This window comes from Lissotriton vulgaris, chromosome 1_1 (genome assembly GCF_964263255.1).
Source record: "Lissotriton vulgaris chromosome 1_1, aLisVul1.2, whole genome shotgun sequence".
In the NCBI taxonomy this organism is placed as follows: Eukaryota; Metazoa; Chordata; class Amphibia; order Caudata; family Salamandridae; genus Lissotriton; species Lissotriton vulgaris.
This window is the reverse complement of record NC_141685.1, coordinates 231491016-231506792: the sequence shown is the minus strand read 5'-3', so window position 1 is coordinate 231506792 and position 15777 is coordinate 231491016. Positions and strand designations below refer to the sequence as shown.

General features: G+C 45.5%; 4 non-coding genes across 4 annotated transcripts; all 4 read left to right on the top strand.

The window, feature by feature from the left end:
- Window positions 1–8566: 8566 nt before the first annotated feature.
- On the top strand, window positions 8567–8639 carry TRNAA-AGC (transfer RNA alanine (anticodon AGC)). The gene has a single exon. It is a non-coding gene; the product is annotated as a tRNA-Ala (tRNA).
- Window positions 8640–11104: 2465 nt separating this feature from the next.
- Window positions 11105–11177, top strand: TRNAK-CUU (transfer RNA lysine (anticodon CUU)). Its single transcript has one exon. It is a non-coding gene; the product is annotated as a tRNA-Lys (tRNA).
- A 149-nt stretch (window positions 11178–11326) lies between these two features.
- Window positions 11327–11399, top strand: TRNAK-CUU (transfer RNA lysine (anticodon CUU)). The gene has a single exon. It is a non-coding gene; the product is annotated as a tRNA-Lys (tRNA).
- Window positions 11400–14695: 3296 nt separating this feature from the next.
- On the top strand, window positions 14696–14768 carry TRNAA-AGC (transfer RNA alanine (anticodon AGC)). Its single transcript has one exon. It is a non-coding gene; the product is annotated as a tRNA-Ala (tRNA).
- Window positions 14769–15777: the final 1009 nt, after the last annotated feature.

Genomic DNA, 15777 nt, shown 5'->3' with positions numbered 1-15777 from the left:
ATGCCCGGGGCACACAAGGTGTCCCCGTGCATAGGCCAGTCCAAACCGGTCCTGGGGCCTTCCAGCCCCAGTCCTGGCGCGGAGCTGGACAAAGGAAAGGGGGTGTAACCGCCCCCCTTCCTGGTTCCTCCCAGAGGAGGGACCTAGTAGGTGATCCACCCCCAGTTTGGGAATAAGAGGGGGAGCAGTGCCATTGCACAGCAGATCATCCCGAAATCAACTTAAAACTAAGAAGAAGACTGGACTTCGACATTCTGCTGCACAGAAGACTGAAGAAGAATCTCCCTTGTGGCCAAGGAGTGACCACCCTGTGAACACAGGTACCAACCAGCAACTCGACGTCTGCTTTGCCGCCGCCTCCCGCCGGAGACCGAGCCCAGAGCCCGACAAGAACCAGACTCCCAGACCTCTCAGAGCCCGATCCACAGTCCCTGCGAAGAAGGGACCCGTGGAGGCACCGAGTGACGTGGGACCGGACCTCTTGGAAGACACTCGTAAAGCTGACTGCGCAGCTTCTGAGGCATCCTCGACGTTGTGCTTTGGGGATTGAGAACCCCCACCACCGAGCAGCCCTTGCACCGAAGATCAGCCCCCCAGCATCTCCACGATCTGCGTGGGGCCCTTTTGCACTGTGCCACTCGACACGCCATCCCGGCCACTAGCCACGTGGTCAGCGGCCATCTTGGCGACGAACCCGAAGATTTAAACAGCAGGTCTGGTTGCTCCAGACCTACCCAAGCTCCTGTGAAAAGGAGCCCTCGCTCTGACCTTGCTGGTCCGAGTGAACAGCATCTTTCAACTTCTGCGTGGCTTGCATTTGCCAAGGCCTGTTTGCTCCGATCAGGTCGCCGACACCGCCAACAGCGAGAAGCCTACGTGGGACAGCTCGTGACCGACTCCTGGACGTCCTCGACCCCGGGTATCCACGTGGCTACAGAAAGAAGCTACCCGACAACGCCTGTTTGCACCCGACATCGCCTGGTTCCACTCTGGTTCCAGGGCAGTCACTGGCTAGTGACTTTGAACACTGTCCCCTCTGCTTTCAGGTCTTCAACTCTTCCGATCCACCCTTGGATCCACCGGAACTCTTCTCATCGAGCCGCCTGCAGCATCTTCTGCTCCAAGCACCATCGACCAGCGTGACGAAACCCGACACATCTTCGACCCTGTGCACCCGCTTCCTGTGGGTGAGGTAACTCAGCTCCGCCGGTGCTCCTGCACTGGTACACATCCCAAGGGCCTGTGTTCTAAGTTTCAGCTCCGTAGGTCACTCGGAAGGTTCCTAACTTTCTAACTTTGTGCTTTTTACGCACCATAGACTTTGTATTGAGAAGTGCGTGCACTTTGAACACTGCACCCGAGTCCCGTGGGCCTTTCCCGACTTAGTTAACTCCAGTCTCGAATAGCTCCAGCGATTCCCAAGGCCCTAGGCCTCTTCACTTTCCTTTAGGTATCTCTTATACCACTTATTTAGTATATGGTTTAGGTGGCCCCTAGGGCTCATCCATATTGTGCAACTTTTGTGTATTTTAAACTGTCTTGTGATTTAACGCTTGTGCTTCTGTGCTCATAAAGAGTCCAGGGGATTTTAATAGTTAATAAATCAATATATATTTTCAATATATATCTGTGTGGTGTCCCTTTCATTTGGTATTCAAGGGGGTTGTGTATGGTATAACAGCTGGCTTCACATGCCTTTCAGAGTTTAGCCTAAGACTGCTTTGTCCACGTTACCACTAGGATAACTGGTCTACAAGGTTGAATTACAACCATCATCATAAGGGTTGCTTGGCATGGTACAAAGTGATCACTAGAATTAGTGAGCATTATATACCAGGCCAACTTCTCACATTGGTGGCAGCGGTGGGATCTGAGCTTGCTGTTGTTTTACCATTACAATCTTTGAGATTATCATTTGAAAGATCATACAGGTACCTGCTAGGTACATATAAAACAAGACTAGTATACTTAAGTTCTACTGAACTTAGTTGTTGTAGAGCAAAGGGAGTAGCACACCCTAGCTACAACTACTAGATAGGTTTAGTAGGTAAACACCAGTGTAGGTAGATTGCAACACATCCACCCACACTAGAGCAATGTCTGGAACAGAGGGGTCCAGTGGACTTACTCCTGTTGAGAGTGACCCTCCAAGGGCACCATCCCAGTTTGCTATTTTTCCCTTTAAGGAATTAAGACAGCTTTGTGTCTTAAGGGGTCTGAAGACAGGGCCTTCCCCTACTGCAGACCACCTAAGAGAGCTCTTGGATCAGTCTGAAGCTCTAAAGACCTCTAAAGCAAACCCCACAGGGAATGCTGAAGGAGGCCATCCTTCAGAGGATGACACTGTAGACACCCCTGCCCCTATCATCCTGGTAGATGAGGAAGCCTCCACCACTGGAGCTCCTCAGGTAGATGAAGAGGAAGAGGAAGATGAGGAGGTGGAAAGCAGTGAGTCAGATGATGACAGAGATAGTCAGGTGCTGGTCAGTAGACTGAACCAGGCTAACTTAAGTCAACTTGGGAATGAATCAGGTAACAACCCATTCAGACCCCCAGGTGGACTTAACCAGGGCCATAGGAGGAGAAGGCATCACTCAGGTGAATCCAATACCTCCCATGTCTCTAGAGGCTCTCATGGTCACTCCAGAAAGGAGATGACTAGCCCTCAGAGAAGGGAACATGAGGCCAAGATGAGAGAGGCTGAGCTTAGGATCCAGAGGCAAGAATTAGAGGTTGCCCTGGCTAAGGAGAAACTTGCTAGAGCAAGACAGCCTAGAGAGAGTGGGGTAATAGAACCCACTGGTGGCAGCAATATCCACAAGGATAAAGACAGGTCTTTTGATAATAGAAACCTGAGTAAGATTGTGCCCCCCTACAAAGCTGGGGATGATATCCACAAATGGATGACTGCACTTGAGAGAGCCTGCATGGTACAGCAGATCCCTCAGGAGCAGTGGGCAGCAATCTTGTGGCTCTCCTTTGAAGGTAGAGGCAGAGACAGACTCCTCACAGTTAGTGATGAGGATTCTAGAAACTACATGGTCCTGAAGAGTGCTCTGATTGATGGGTTAGGCTTAACCACTGAACAGTACAGGTTAATGTTCAGAGATACCCAGAAGACACAGACTCAGGACTGGTCTGAATTTGTTGAGTGTGCCACTAAGGCTCTGGAGGGCTGGTTGCTGGGAAGTAAGGTTACTGACTATACAGGATTGTATAATTTAATTATGAGAGAGCAAATCTTAAGTAATTGTCAAAATCAGCTTCTACATCAGCACCTGGTTGACTCTGATCTGACCTCCCCACAAGAATTGGGTAGGAGGGCAGACAAATGGGTCAGAACCAGGATCAGGCCTAAGAACCAGGGTGGTGACCAAAAGAAAGAGACTACCAAGCCTCAAGAGAAGGGTGGGGATAAAAGTAAGGAAAAGACTTCCCCAGGGCCCCAAAACTCCAAGAATGGGGGTGGGTCCCAAGACACTTCTGCATCCCAGAAAAAGCCTTATTGTCATACCTGTAAACAGGTGGGGCATTACAAAACAGATAGCTGTTGTCCCAAGAATGGCAATAAGGAGAATATACCTCCAGGTAAGGCTCCAACACCTCCTGTCACTGTTAGCAGTGGTCCCCCAGGTGGTGGGAGCACCCCCAAGAATTTGGGTGGGTTTACTTTTGGAGGACAGGTGGACTCTGGCCTATCCAGGTCCCCTAACTCAGATACTCTTGTCTATGAGACTGGCATGGGGTTTGCCAATTTCACAGCTTGCCCAAACACTTTGAGCAAGTATAGACAGGAGCCCCTCATCAATGGTTTGAAAGTTGAGGCCTTCAGAGACACAGGGGCTAGCATCACCATGGTGGCTGAATGTCTAGTCCCCTCAAGGCAACTTTTACCTGATGCCAGATATCAGGTGACAAACATTGATGGCATAGAAACCAATCATCCCATGGCAGTAGTCAATCTTAGCTGGGGAGGTGTCACTGGCCCAAAGAGAGTGGCAGTGTCAGCAAACTTGCCTGTAGATTGCCTACTGGGTAATGATTTGGAAATCTCAGCCTGGGCTGAGGTTGAACAGCAAACCCATTCTAGAATGGTACATCTCCATGGAAAGGTTAGTGGGGCTGTAATGGCTACAGCCCCAATTCAAGATGTCCTTCCTGAAAAGGTTGGGAGGGCTGAGCAAACCTCAGCCCCATCTTTAGATAACTTCCCTCCTGGAAAGAGTAGCAGGGCGGTACTAGTAACAGCCCATACCAAAACTGAGTCTCCTCCTGAAAAGGTTGGTGGGGCTGTGATGGCCACAGCCCAAACTCAAACTGATACATGGGTAGTGAAGCCTGAAATGATGGATCACTCCACCCAAACAGAGAGCATTGAGGAGGAAGAGAAATCTCCCTCCCACCAGACTTTAGGAAAGGATCAGCCTCCTCAGGGAACTGATCTTACCCCTGATGAAGGAACTGTCCCAGAGGTTGTTAGGCCTGGCCTGACAGAGCCTCTGATGGCAGTGGACCCTTCTCAGGAGGGACCCAGTCTGGAGCAGGTAACCTGCCCCTCTCTACCTTGCCTTACTCAGCCCAGGGCTGCAGAGGACAAGAAGGACAGTGAGACCCAAAGGGCCCCCTGTCAAATAAAGCACCCCCATCAGCAGATTAGGGGCACCGAAACTAGTAGCCCTAGTGAGGTGCAAGCTTTAAAAACTCCTGAGGGATCCCCCTTAAAAGTAGTTAGGGACCTCCCCCAGATGGATATTGTTGGGCACAGCCAAACCTGGGACCCTAAGGGCCCAAACCTGACCTGTCCCTCCAGTAAGCCAAACAGAGGGACCCAGCCTCCAGCTTTAGGTAGCCAGAGGTTGACCCTGAGAGCACAGTGCAACTCAGTCAGAGAAAGAAAGGCACACATGGTGGAGAGTGATTGGAGGAAGCTGAGCCCTACAGAGGAAACTCACTTCAGTACTCCATCTCAACACCAGCCTTTGACTTTGCAAAGACACACCACAGGTAGAGATTCCCTATGGTGGAGACCCTCAGATACCCTTAGGGTGAGGGATTGCTTAGTGGACCATGAGACAGGGGGTTACCAAGCCAGAGCTGGTACTTCCTTATATGGCCACTTAGGCAATATAGGCTTACCTGGTCAAGGATAGCCTTATCTCCTTTCGTTTGGGGGGGGGTTATGTAGGAAGGTGGATATCTGACTATGGTTACCCCCAAACTTTTTGCCTGGTGTTTAGCTGGTTTTTGACTTAGTTGGCCTGGGATCCTGCTATTCAGGGCCCCAGGCTGATTGCTCTCTCCTTAAAATGGACTCCATGTACCTTAGGTGCATAACACAATTGGAATTGGTTCACCTTATAGGCCCCTGTAACAGTGTACCATAGGTACCCAGGGCATAGGTGTAGCCAAGGCCTACCAGGGGCTGCAGCACGTATTGTGCCACCCCTGGCCTGGCCTCCATATTTGACACAACTGGCTGATCACTCAGCTGGGGTAAGTCGGTGTAACCACCTCTTACTTAGGTACAGTATGTCTGTGCCTAACCCTAAACTGGACACATATGTTCCTATCAGCCACTCCTATGGAAGGCCTCATCAATCCTGGAGGCAGAGTGCTTGGAAATATGTGAGATGGTGCTCTGGCATGAGCTGAGCCTGTCTGCAGCTGTCGGGAACAACTCCCTAAGCTGTTCCGGGATATTGCCATACCATATACTCTTAAGTGCATTATAATCCTCGCGGTTAAATGCTATCTTTGGTTTGGCTTTATCAAAACATGTCGAGTAAGGTGTCATACGAATTGGAATACTATCCCCTCGCCAATTCTGGCGACGGGGATAGCATTCCACCCTTCTAGAGGGACACGACATGTGTGTAGCCTTAACCCCGGTTAAAGTTAAACAGAGCCTCAGCTTCACAAAATGGACGCTGCCACCACAGACACAAGTCTGGCCTCCTGCTGCTGACCGAAACTCGGCAGATGGTGGCCTGGACAAAGGGTTTCCTGCCTTGGGAAGTGCGAGCACCACCCCAGACAGGATTTTGTGTATTAGGTAGGACAGGGCTGAAAAGAATCAGACATGCCCGGGGCACACAAGGTGTCCCCGTGCATAGGCCAGTCCAAACCGGTCCTGGGGCCTTCCAGCCCCAGTCCTGGCGCGGAGCTGGACAAAGGAAAGGGGGTGTAACCGCCCCCCTTCCTGGTTCCTCCCAGAGGAGGGACCTAGTAGGTGATCCACCCCCAGTTTGGGAATAAGAGGGGGAGCAGTGCCATTGCACAGCAGATCATCCCGAAATCAACTTAAAACTAAGAAGAAGACTGGACTTCGACATTCTGCTGCACAGAAGACTGAAGAAGAATCTCCCTTGTGGCCAAGGAGTGACCACCCTGTGAACACAGGTACCAACCAGCAACTCGACGTCTGCTTTGCCGCCGCCTCCCGCCGGAGACCGAGCCCAGAGCCCGACAAGAACCAGACTCCCAGACCTCTCAGAGCCCGATCCACAGTCCCTGCGAAGAAGGGACCCGTGGAGGCACCGAGTGACGTGGGACCGGACCTCTTGGAAGACACTCGTAAAGCTGACTGCGCAGCTTCTGAGGCATCCTCGACGTTGTGCTTTGGGGATTGAGAACCCCCACCACCGAGCAGCCCTTGCACCGAAGATCAGCCCCCCAGCATCTCCACGATCTGCGTGGGGCCCTTTTGCACTGTGCCACTCGACACGCCATCCCGGCCACTAGCCACGTGGTCAGCGGCCATCTTGGCGACGAACCCGAAGATTTAAACAGCAGGTCTGGTTGCTCCAGACCTACCCAAGCTCCTGTGAAAAGGAGCCCTCGCTCTGACCTTGCTGGTCCGAGTGAACAGCATCTTTCAACTTCTGCGTGGCTTGCATTTGCCAAGGCCTGTTTGCTCCGATCAGGTCGCCGACACCGCCAACAGCGAGAAGCCTACGTGGGACAGCTCGTGACCGACTCCTGGACGTCCTCGACCCCGGGTATCCACGTGGCTACAGAAAGAAGCTACCCGACAACGCCTGTTTGCACCCGACATCGCCTGGTTCCACTCTGGTTCCAGGGCAGTCACTGGCTAGTGACTTTGAACACTGTCCCCTCTGCTTTCAGGTCTTCAACTCTTCCGATCCACCCTTGGATCCACCGGAACTCTTCTCATCGAGCCGCCTGCAGCATCTTCTGCTCCAAGCACCATCGACCAGCGTGACGAAACCCGACACATCTTCGACCCTGTGCACCCGCTTCCTGTGGGTGAGGTAACTCAGCTCCGCCGGTGCTCCTGCACTGGTACACATCCCAAGGGCCTGTGTTCTAAGTTTCAGCTCCGTAGGTCACTCGGAAGGTTCCTAACTTTCTAACTTTGTGCTTTTTACGCACCATAGACTTTGTATTGAGAAGTGCGTGCACTTTGAACACTGCACCCGAGTCCCGTGGGCCTTTCCCGACTTAGTTAACTCCAGTCTCGAATAGCTCCAGCGATTCCCAAGGCCCTAGGCCTCTTCACTTTCCTTTAGGTATCTCTTATACCACTTATTTAGTATATGGTTTAGGTGGCCCCTAGGGCTCATCCATATTGTGCAACTTTTGTGTATTTTAAACTGTCTTGTGATTTAACGCTTGTGCTTCTGTGCTCATAAAGAGTCCAGGGGATTTTAATAGTTAATAAATCAATATATATTTTCAATATATATCTGTGTGGTGTCCCTTTCATTTGGTATTCAAGGGGGTTGTGTATGGTATAACAGCTGGCTTCACATGCCTTTCAGAGTTTAGCCTAAGACTGCTTTGTCCACGTTACCACTAGGATAACTGGTCTACAAGGTTGAATTACAACCATCATCATAAGGGTTGCTTGGCATGGTACAAAGTGATCACTAGAATTAGTGAGCATTATATACCAGGCCAACTTCTCACACCCGGCTAGCTCAGTCGGTAGAGCATGAGACTCTTAATCTCAGGGTCGTGGGTTCGAGCCCCACGTTGGGCGAAAACGAGTAATTTTTGCCTGAATATTGCATTGACTCTCATAATATGGAGATTAATCTTGCATTAGACCTGCAATAACTCCCAAAAATTGTCCAGGAATGGATTTCCTTCATAAAAAATGATTAGTCTGCATACCATCTTGAAGTGGGAGCCCGGCTAGCTCAGTCGGTAGAGCATGAGACTCTTAATCACAGGGTCGTGGGTTCGAGCCCCACGTTGGGCGAAAATGAGTAATTTTTGCTGGATTATTAAATTGACTCTCATAATCTGGTGAATGTTCTTGCATTAGACATGCAATAACTATCAAAAATTGTATCTCCCTTGGTTTCTCATTGGTGGGAAATTTAACTTCAAGATTAGCTAGGGTATGAGTCTAGATGAACACACCGCAATATCACTCATATTCGAGTAGTAAACAGGCCAACCTGAACTGTAAAACATCCCATAAGTGGAGGTAAGGCATAAGTTAGGAGTGAACTTAACACTGTTATGGGCAATTGGACTTCAAATAAAGTGTGGAAGGCAGTAAGGTTACTTTTTTCATGTTATGCAGATTAAACACACAGGGGAATTAGCTCAAATGGTAGAGCGCTCGCTTAGCATGCGAGAGGTAGCGGGATCGATGCCCGCATTCTCCATTATAAAATTTGCATTCATTTTATTTTTAACTTGTCATTGCCAAGGTCATTGCAGAGTAAGAACAGAAAAATCACAGATGGCTTTCAAATATGGTCTCATTATAACAACTAAAGTGGTTTAATCAAAAGGGTTCAGGTATTCTTTAGCATGTGAGAGGAATTTGAATTCTTATGCAATCTCAAAATGAAGTTCTCACAACTTCCGTTTTCATTTTCTCTTATTTTTTTTTGACACTCTGTCCTCTGAAGGATGTATAAATCTGGCTTTCCTTGCAAAACAAGAGTAGAGGAATATCCAGGATTTGATTTTCTTCACAAAAAGGGATTGGTCTGCATACTGTCTTAAGGAGGGAGCCCGGCTAGCTCAGTCGGTAGAGCATGAGACTCTTAATCTCAGGGTCGTGGGTTCGAGCCCCATGTTGGGCGAAAACGAGTCATTTTTGCCTGAATATTGCATTGACTCTCATAATATGGAGATTAATCTTGCATTAGACCTGCAATAACTCCCAAAAATTGTCCAGGAATGGATTTCCTTCATAAAAAATGATTAGTCTGCATACCATCTTGAAGTGGGAGCCTGGCTAGCTCAGTCGGTAGAGCATGAGACTCTTAATCTCAGGGTCGTGGGTTCGAGCCCCACGTTGGGCGAAAATGAGTAATTTTTGCTGGATTATTGCATTGACTCTCATAATCTGGTGAATATTCTTGCATTAGACATGCAATAACTATCAAAAATTGTATCTCCCTTGGTTTCTCATTGGTGGGAAATTTAACTTCAAGATTAGCTAGGGTATGAGTCTAGATGAACACACCGCAATATCACTCATATTCGAGTAGTAAACAGGCCAACCTGAACTGTAAAACATCCCATAAGTGGAGGTAAGGCATAAGTTAGGAGTGAACTTAACACTGTTATGGGCAATTGGACTTCAAATAAAGTGTGGAAGGCAGTAAGGTTACTTTTTTCATGTTATGCAGATTAAACACACAGGGGAATTAGCTCAAATGGTAGAGCGCTCGCTTAGCATTCGAGAGGTAGCGGGATCGATGCCCGCATTCTCCATTATAAAATTTGCATACATTTTATTTTTAACTTGTCATTGCCAAGGTCATTGCAGAGTAAGAACAGAAAAATCACAGATGGCTTTCAAATATGGTCTCATTATAACAACTAAAGTGGTTTAATCAAAAGGGTTCAGGTATTCTTTAGCATGTGAGAGGAATTTGAATTCTTATGCAATCTCAAAATGAAGTTCTCACAACTTCCATTTTCATTTTCTCTTATTTTTTTTGACACTCTGTCCTCTGAAGGATGTATAAATCTGGCTTTCCTTGCAAAACAAGAGTAGAGGAATATCCAGGATTTGATTTTCTTCACAAAAAGGGATTGGTCTGCATACTGCCTTAAGGAGGGAACCCGGCTAGCTCAGTCGGTAGAGCATGAGGCTCTTAATCTCAGGGTCGTGGGTTCGAGCCCCACGTTGGGCTAAAACGAGTAATTTTTGCCTGAATATTGCATTGACTCTCATAATATGGAGATTAATCTTGCATTAGACATGCATTAACTCCCAAAAATTGTCCAGGAATGGATTTCCTTCATAAAAAATGATTAGTCTGCATACCATCCTGAAGTGGGAGCCCGGCTAGCTCAGTCAGTAGAGCATGAGACTCTTAATCTCAGGGTTGTGGGTTCGAGCCCCACGTTGGGCGAAAATGAGTAATTTTTGCTGGACTCTCATAATCTGGTGATTATTCTTGCATTAGACATGCAATAACTATCAAAAATGGTATCTCCCTTGGTTTCTCTTTGGTGGGAAATTTAACTTCAAGATTAGGTAGGGTATGAGTCTAGAAGAACACACCACAATATCACTCATATTCGAGTAGTAAACAGGCCAACCTGAACTGTAAAACATCCCATAAGTGAAGGTAAGGCATAAGTTAGGAGTGAACTGAACACTGTTATGGGCAATTGGACTTCAAATAAAGTGTGTAAGGCAGTGAGGTTACTTTTTTCATGTTATGCAGATTAAACACACAGGGGAATTAGCTCAAATGGTAGAACGCTTGCTTAGCATGCGAGAGGTAGCGGGATCGATGCCCGCATTCTCCATTATAAAATTTGCATACATTTTATTTTTAACTTGTCATTGCCAAGGTCATTGCAGAGTAAGAACAGAAAAATCACAGATGGCTTTCAAATATGGTCTCATTATAACAACTAAAGTGGTTTAATCAAAAGGGTTCAGGTATTCTTTAGCATGTGAGAGGAATTTGAATTCTTATGCAATCTCAAAATGAAGTTCTCACAACTTCCGTTTTCATGTTCTCTTATTTTTTTTGACACTCTGTCCTCTGAAGGATGTATAAATCTGGCTTTCCTTGCAAAACAAGAGTAGAGGAATATCCAGGATTTGATTTTCTTCACAAAAAGGGATTGGTCTGCATACTGTCTTAAGGAGGGAGCCCGGCTAGCTCAGTCGGTAGAGCATGAGACTCTTAATCTCAGGGTCGTGGGTTCGAGCCCCACGTTGGGCGAAAACGAGTAATTTTTGCCTGAATATTGCATTGACTCTCATAATATGGAGATTAATCTTGAATTAGACCTGCAATAACTCCCAAAAATTGTCCAGGAATTGATTTCCTTCATAAAAAATAATTAGTCTGCATACCATCTTGAAGTGGGAGCCCGGCTAGCTCAGTCGGTAGAGCATGAGACTCTTAATCTCAGGGTCGTGGGTTCGAGCCCCACGTTGGGCGTAAATGAGTAATTTTTGCTGGATTATTGCATTGACTCTCATAATCTGGTGAATATTCTTGCATTAGATATGCAATAACTATCAAAAATGGTATCTCCCTTGGTTTCTCATTGGTGGGAAATTTAACTTCAAGATTAGCTAGGGTATGAGTCTAGATGAACACACCGCAATATCACTCATATTCGAGTAGTAAACAGGCCAACCTGAACTGTAAAACATCCCATAAGTGGAGGTAAGGCATAAATTAGGAGTGAACTTAACACTGTTATGGGCAATTGGACTTCAAATAAAGTGTGGAAGGCAGTAAGGTTACTTTTTTCATGTTATGCAGATTAAACACACAGGGGAATTAGCTCAAATGGTAGAGCGCTCGCTTAGCATGCGAGAGGTAGCGGGATCGATGCCTGCATTCTCCATTATAAAATTTGCATACATTTTATTTTTAACTTGTCATTGCCAAGGTCATTGCAGAGTAAGAACAGAAAAATCACAGATGGCTTTCAAATATGGTCTCATTATAACAACTAAAGTGGTTTAATCAAAAGGGTTCAGGTATTCTTTAGCATGTGAGAGGAATTTGAATTCTTATGCAATCTCAAAATGAAGTTCTCACAACTTCCATTTTCATTTTCTCTTATTTTTTTTGACACTCTGTCCTCTGAAGGATGTATAAATCTTGCTTTCCTTGCAAAACAAGAGTAGAGGAATATCCAGGATTTGATTTTCTTCACAAAAAGGGATTGGTCTGCATACTGTCTTAAGGAGGGAGCCTGGCTAGCTCAGTCGGTAGAGCCTGAGACTCTTAATCTCAGGGTCGTGGGTTGGAGCCCCACGTTGGGCGAAAACGAGTAATTTTTGCCTGAATATTGCATTGACTCTCATAATATGGAGATTAATCTTGCATTAGACATGCAATAACTCCCAAAAATTGTCCAGGAATGGATTTCCTTCATAGAAAATGATTAGTCTACATACCATCTTGAAGTGGGAGCCCGGCTAGCTCAGTCGGTAGAGCATGAGACTCTTAATCTCAGCGTCGTGGGTTCAAGCCCCACGTTGGGCGAAAATGAGTAATTTTTGCTGGACTCTCATAATCTGGTGATTATTCTTGCATTAGACATGCAATACCTATCAAAAATGGTATCTCCCTTGGTTTCTCATTGGTGGGAAATTTAACGTCAAGATTAGGTAGGGTATGAGTCTAGATGAACACACCACAATATCACTCATATTCGAGTAGTAAACAGGCCAACCTGAACTGTAAAACATCCCATAAGTGAAGGTAAGGCATACGTTAGGAGTGAACTGAACACTGTTATGGGCAATTGGACTTCAAATAAAGTGTGTAAGGCAGTGAGGTTACTTTTTTCATGTTATGCAGATTAAACACACAGGGGAATTAGCTCAAATGGTAGAGCGCTTGCTTAGCATGCGAGAGGTAGCGGGATCGATGCCCGCATTCTCCATTATAAAATTTGCATACATTTTATTTTTAACTTGTCATTGCCAAGGTCATTGCAGAGTAAGAACAGAAAAATCACAGATGGCTTTCAAATATGGTCTCATTATAACAACTAAAGTGGTTTAATCAAAAGGGTTCAGGTATTCTTTAGCATGTGAGAGGAATTTGAATTCTTATGCAATCTCAAAATGAAGTTCTCACAACTTCCATTTTCATTTTCTCTTATTTTTTTTTTGACACTCTGTCCTCTGAAGGATGTATAAATCTGGCTTTCATTGCAAAACAAGAGTAGAGGAATATCCAGGATTTGATTTTCTTCACAAAAAGGAATTGGTCTGCATACTGTCTTAAGGAGGGAACCCGGCTAGCTCAGTCGGTAGAGCATGAGACTCTTGATCTCAGGGTCGTGGGTTCGAGCCCCACGTTGGGCGTAAATGAGTAATTTTTGCTGGATTATTGCATTGACTCTCATAATCTGGTGAATATTCTTGCATTAGATATGCAATAACTATCAAAAATGGTATCTCCCTTGGTTTCTCATTGGTGGGAAATTTAACTTCAAGATTAGCTAGGGTATGAGTCTAGATGAACACACCGCAATATCACTCATATTCGAGTAGTAAACAGGCCAACCTGAACTGTAAAACATCCCATAAGTGGAGGTAAGGCATAAGTTAGGAGTGAACTTAACACTGTTATGGGCAATTGGACTTCAAATAAAGTGTGGAAGGCAGTAAGGTTACTTTTTTCATGTTATGCAGATTAAACACACAGGGGAATTAGCTCAAATGGTAGAGTGCTCGCTTAGCATGCGAGAGGTAGCGAGATCGATGCCCGCATTCTCCATTATAAAATTTGCATACATTTTATTTTTAACTTGTCATTGCCAAGGTCATTGCAGAGTAAGAACAGAAAAATCACAGATGGCTTTCAAATATGGTCTCATTATAACAACTAAAGTGGTTTAATCAAAAGGGTTCAGGTATTCTTTAGCATGTGAGAGGAATTTGAATTCTTATGCAATCTCAAAATGAAGTTCTCACAACTTCCATTTTCATTTTCTCTTATTTTTTTTGACACTCTGTCCTCTGAAGGATGTATAAATCTGGCTTTCCTTGCAAAACAAGAGTAGAGGAATATCCAGGATTTGATTTTCTTCACAAAAAGGGATTGGTCTGCATACTGTCTTAAGGAGGGAACCCGGCTAGCTCAGTCGGTAGAGCATGAGGCTCTTAATCTCAGGGTCGTGGGTTCGAGCCCCACGTTGGGCGAAAACGAGTAATTTTTGCCTGAATATTGCATTGACTCTCATAATATGGAGATTAATCTTGCATTAGACCTGCAATAACTCCCAAAAATTGTCCAGGAATGGATTTCCTTCATAAAAAATAATTAGTCTGCATATCATCTTGAAGTGGGAGCCTGGCTAGCTCAGTCGGTGGAGCATGAGACTCTTAATTTCAGGGTCGTGGGTTCGAGCCCCACGTTGGGCGAAAATGAGTAATTTTTGCTGGATTATTGCATTGACTCTCATAATCTGGTGAATATTCTTGCATTAGACATGCAATAACTATCAAAAATGGTATCTCCCTTGGTTTCTCATTGGTGGGAAATTTAACTTCAAGATTAGGTAGGGTATGAGTCTAGATGAACACACCACAATATCACTCATATTCGAGTAGTAAACAGGCCAACCTGAACTGTAAAACATCCCATAAGTGAAGGTAAGGCATAAGTTAGGAGTGAACTGAACACTGTTATGGGCAATTGGACTTCAAATAAAGTGTGGAAGGCAGTAAGGTTACTTTTTTCATGTTATGCAGATCAAACACACAGGGGAATTAGCTCAAATGGTAGAGCGCTCGCTTAGCATGCGAGAGGTAGCGGGATCGATGCCCGCATTCTCCATTATAAAATTTGCATACATTTTATTTTTAACTTGTCATTGCCAAGGTCATTGCAGAGAAAGAACAGAAAAATCACAGATGGCTTTCAAATATGGTCTCATTATAACAACTAAAGTGGTTTAATCAAAAGGGTTCAGGTATTCTTTAGCATGTGAGAGGAATTTGAAATCTTATGCAATCTCAAAATGAAGTTCTCACAACTTCCATTTTCATTTTCTCTTATTTTTTTTGACACTCTGTCCTCTGAAGGATGTATAAATCTTGCTTTCCTTGCAAAACAAGAGTAGAGGAATATCCAGGATTTGATTTTCTTCACAAAAAGGGATTGGTCTGCATACTGTCTTAAGGAGGGAGCCCGGCTAGCTCAGTCGGTAGAGCATGAGACTCTTAATCTCAGGGTCGTGGGTTGGAGCCCCACGTTGGGCGAAAACGAGTAATTTTTGCCTGAATATTGCATTGACTCTCATAATATGGAGATTAATCTTGCATTAGACATGCAATAACTCCCAAAAATTGTCCAGGAATGGATTTCCTTCATAAAAAATGATTAGTCTGCATACCATCTTGAAGTGGGAGCCCGGCTAGCTCAGTCGGTAGAGCATGAGACTCTTAATCTCAGCGTTGTGGGTTCAAGCCCCACGTTGGGCGAAAATGAGTAATTTTTGCTGGACTCTCATAATCTGGTGATTATTCTTGCATTAGACATGCAATAACTATCAAAAATGGTATCTCCCTTGGTTTCTCATTGGTGGGAAATTTAACTTCAAGATTAGGTAGGGTATGAGTCTAGATGAACACACCACAATATCACTCATATTCGAGTAGTAAACAGGCCATCCTGAACTGTAAAACATCCCATAAGTGAAGGTAAGGCATACGTTAGGAGTGAACTGAACACTGTTATGGGCAATTGGACTTCAAATAAAGTGTGTAAGGCAGTGAGGTTACTTTTTTCATGTCATGCAGATTAAACACACAGGGGAATTAGCTCAAATGGTAGAGCGCTTGCT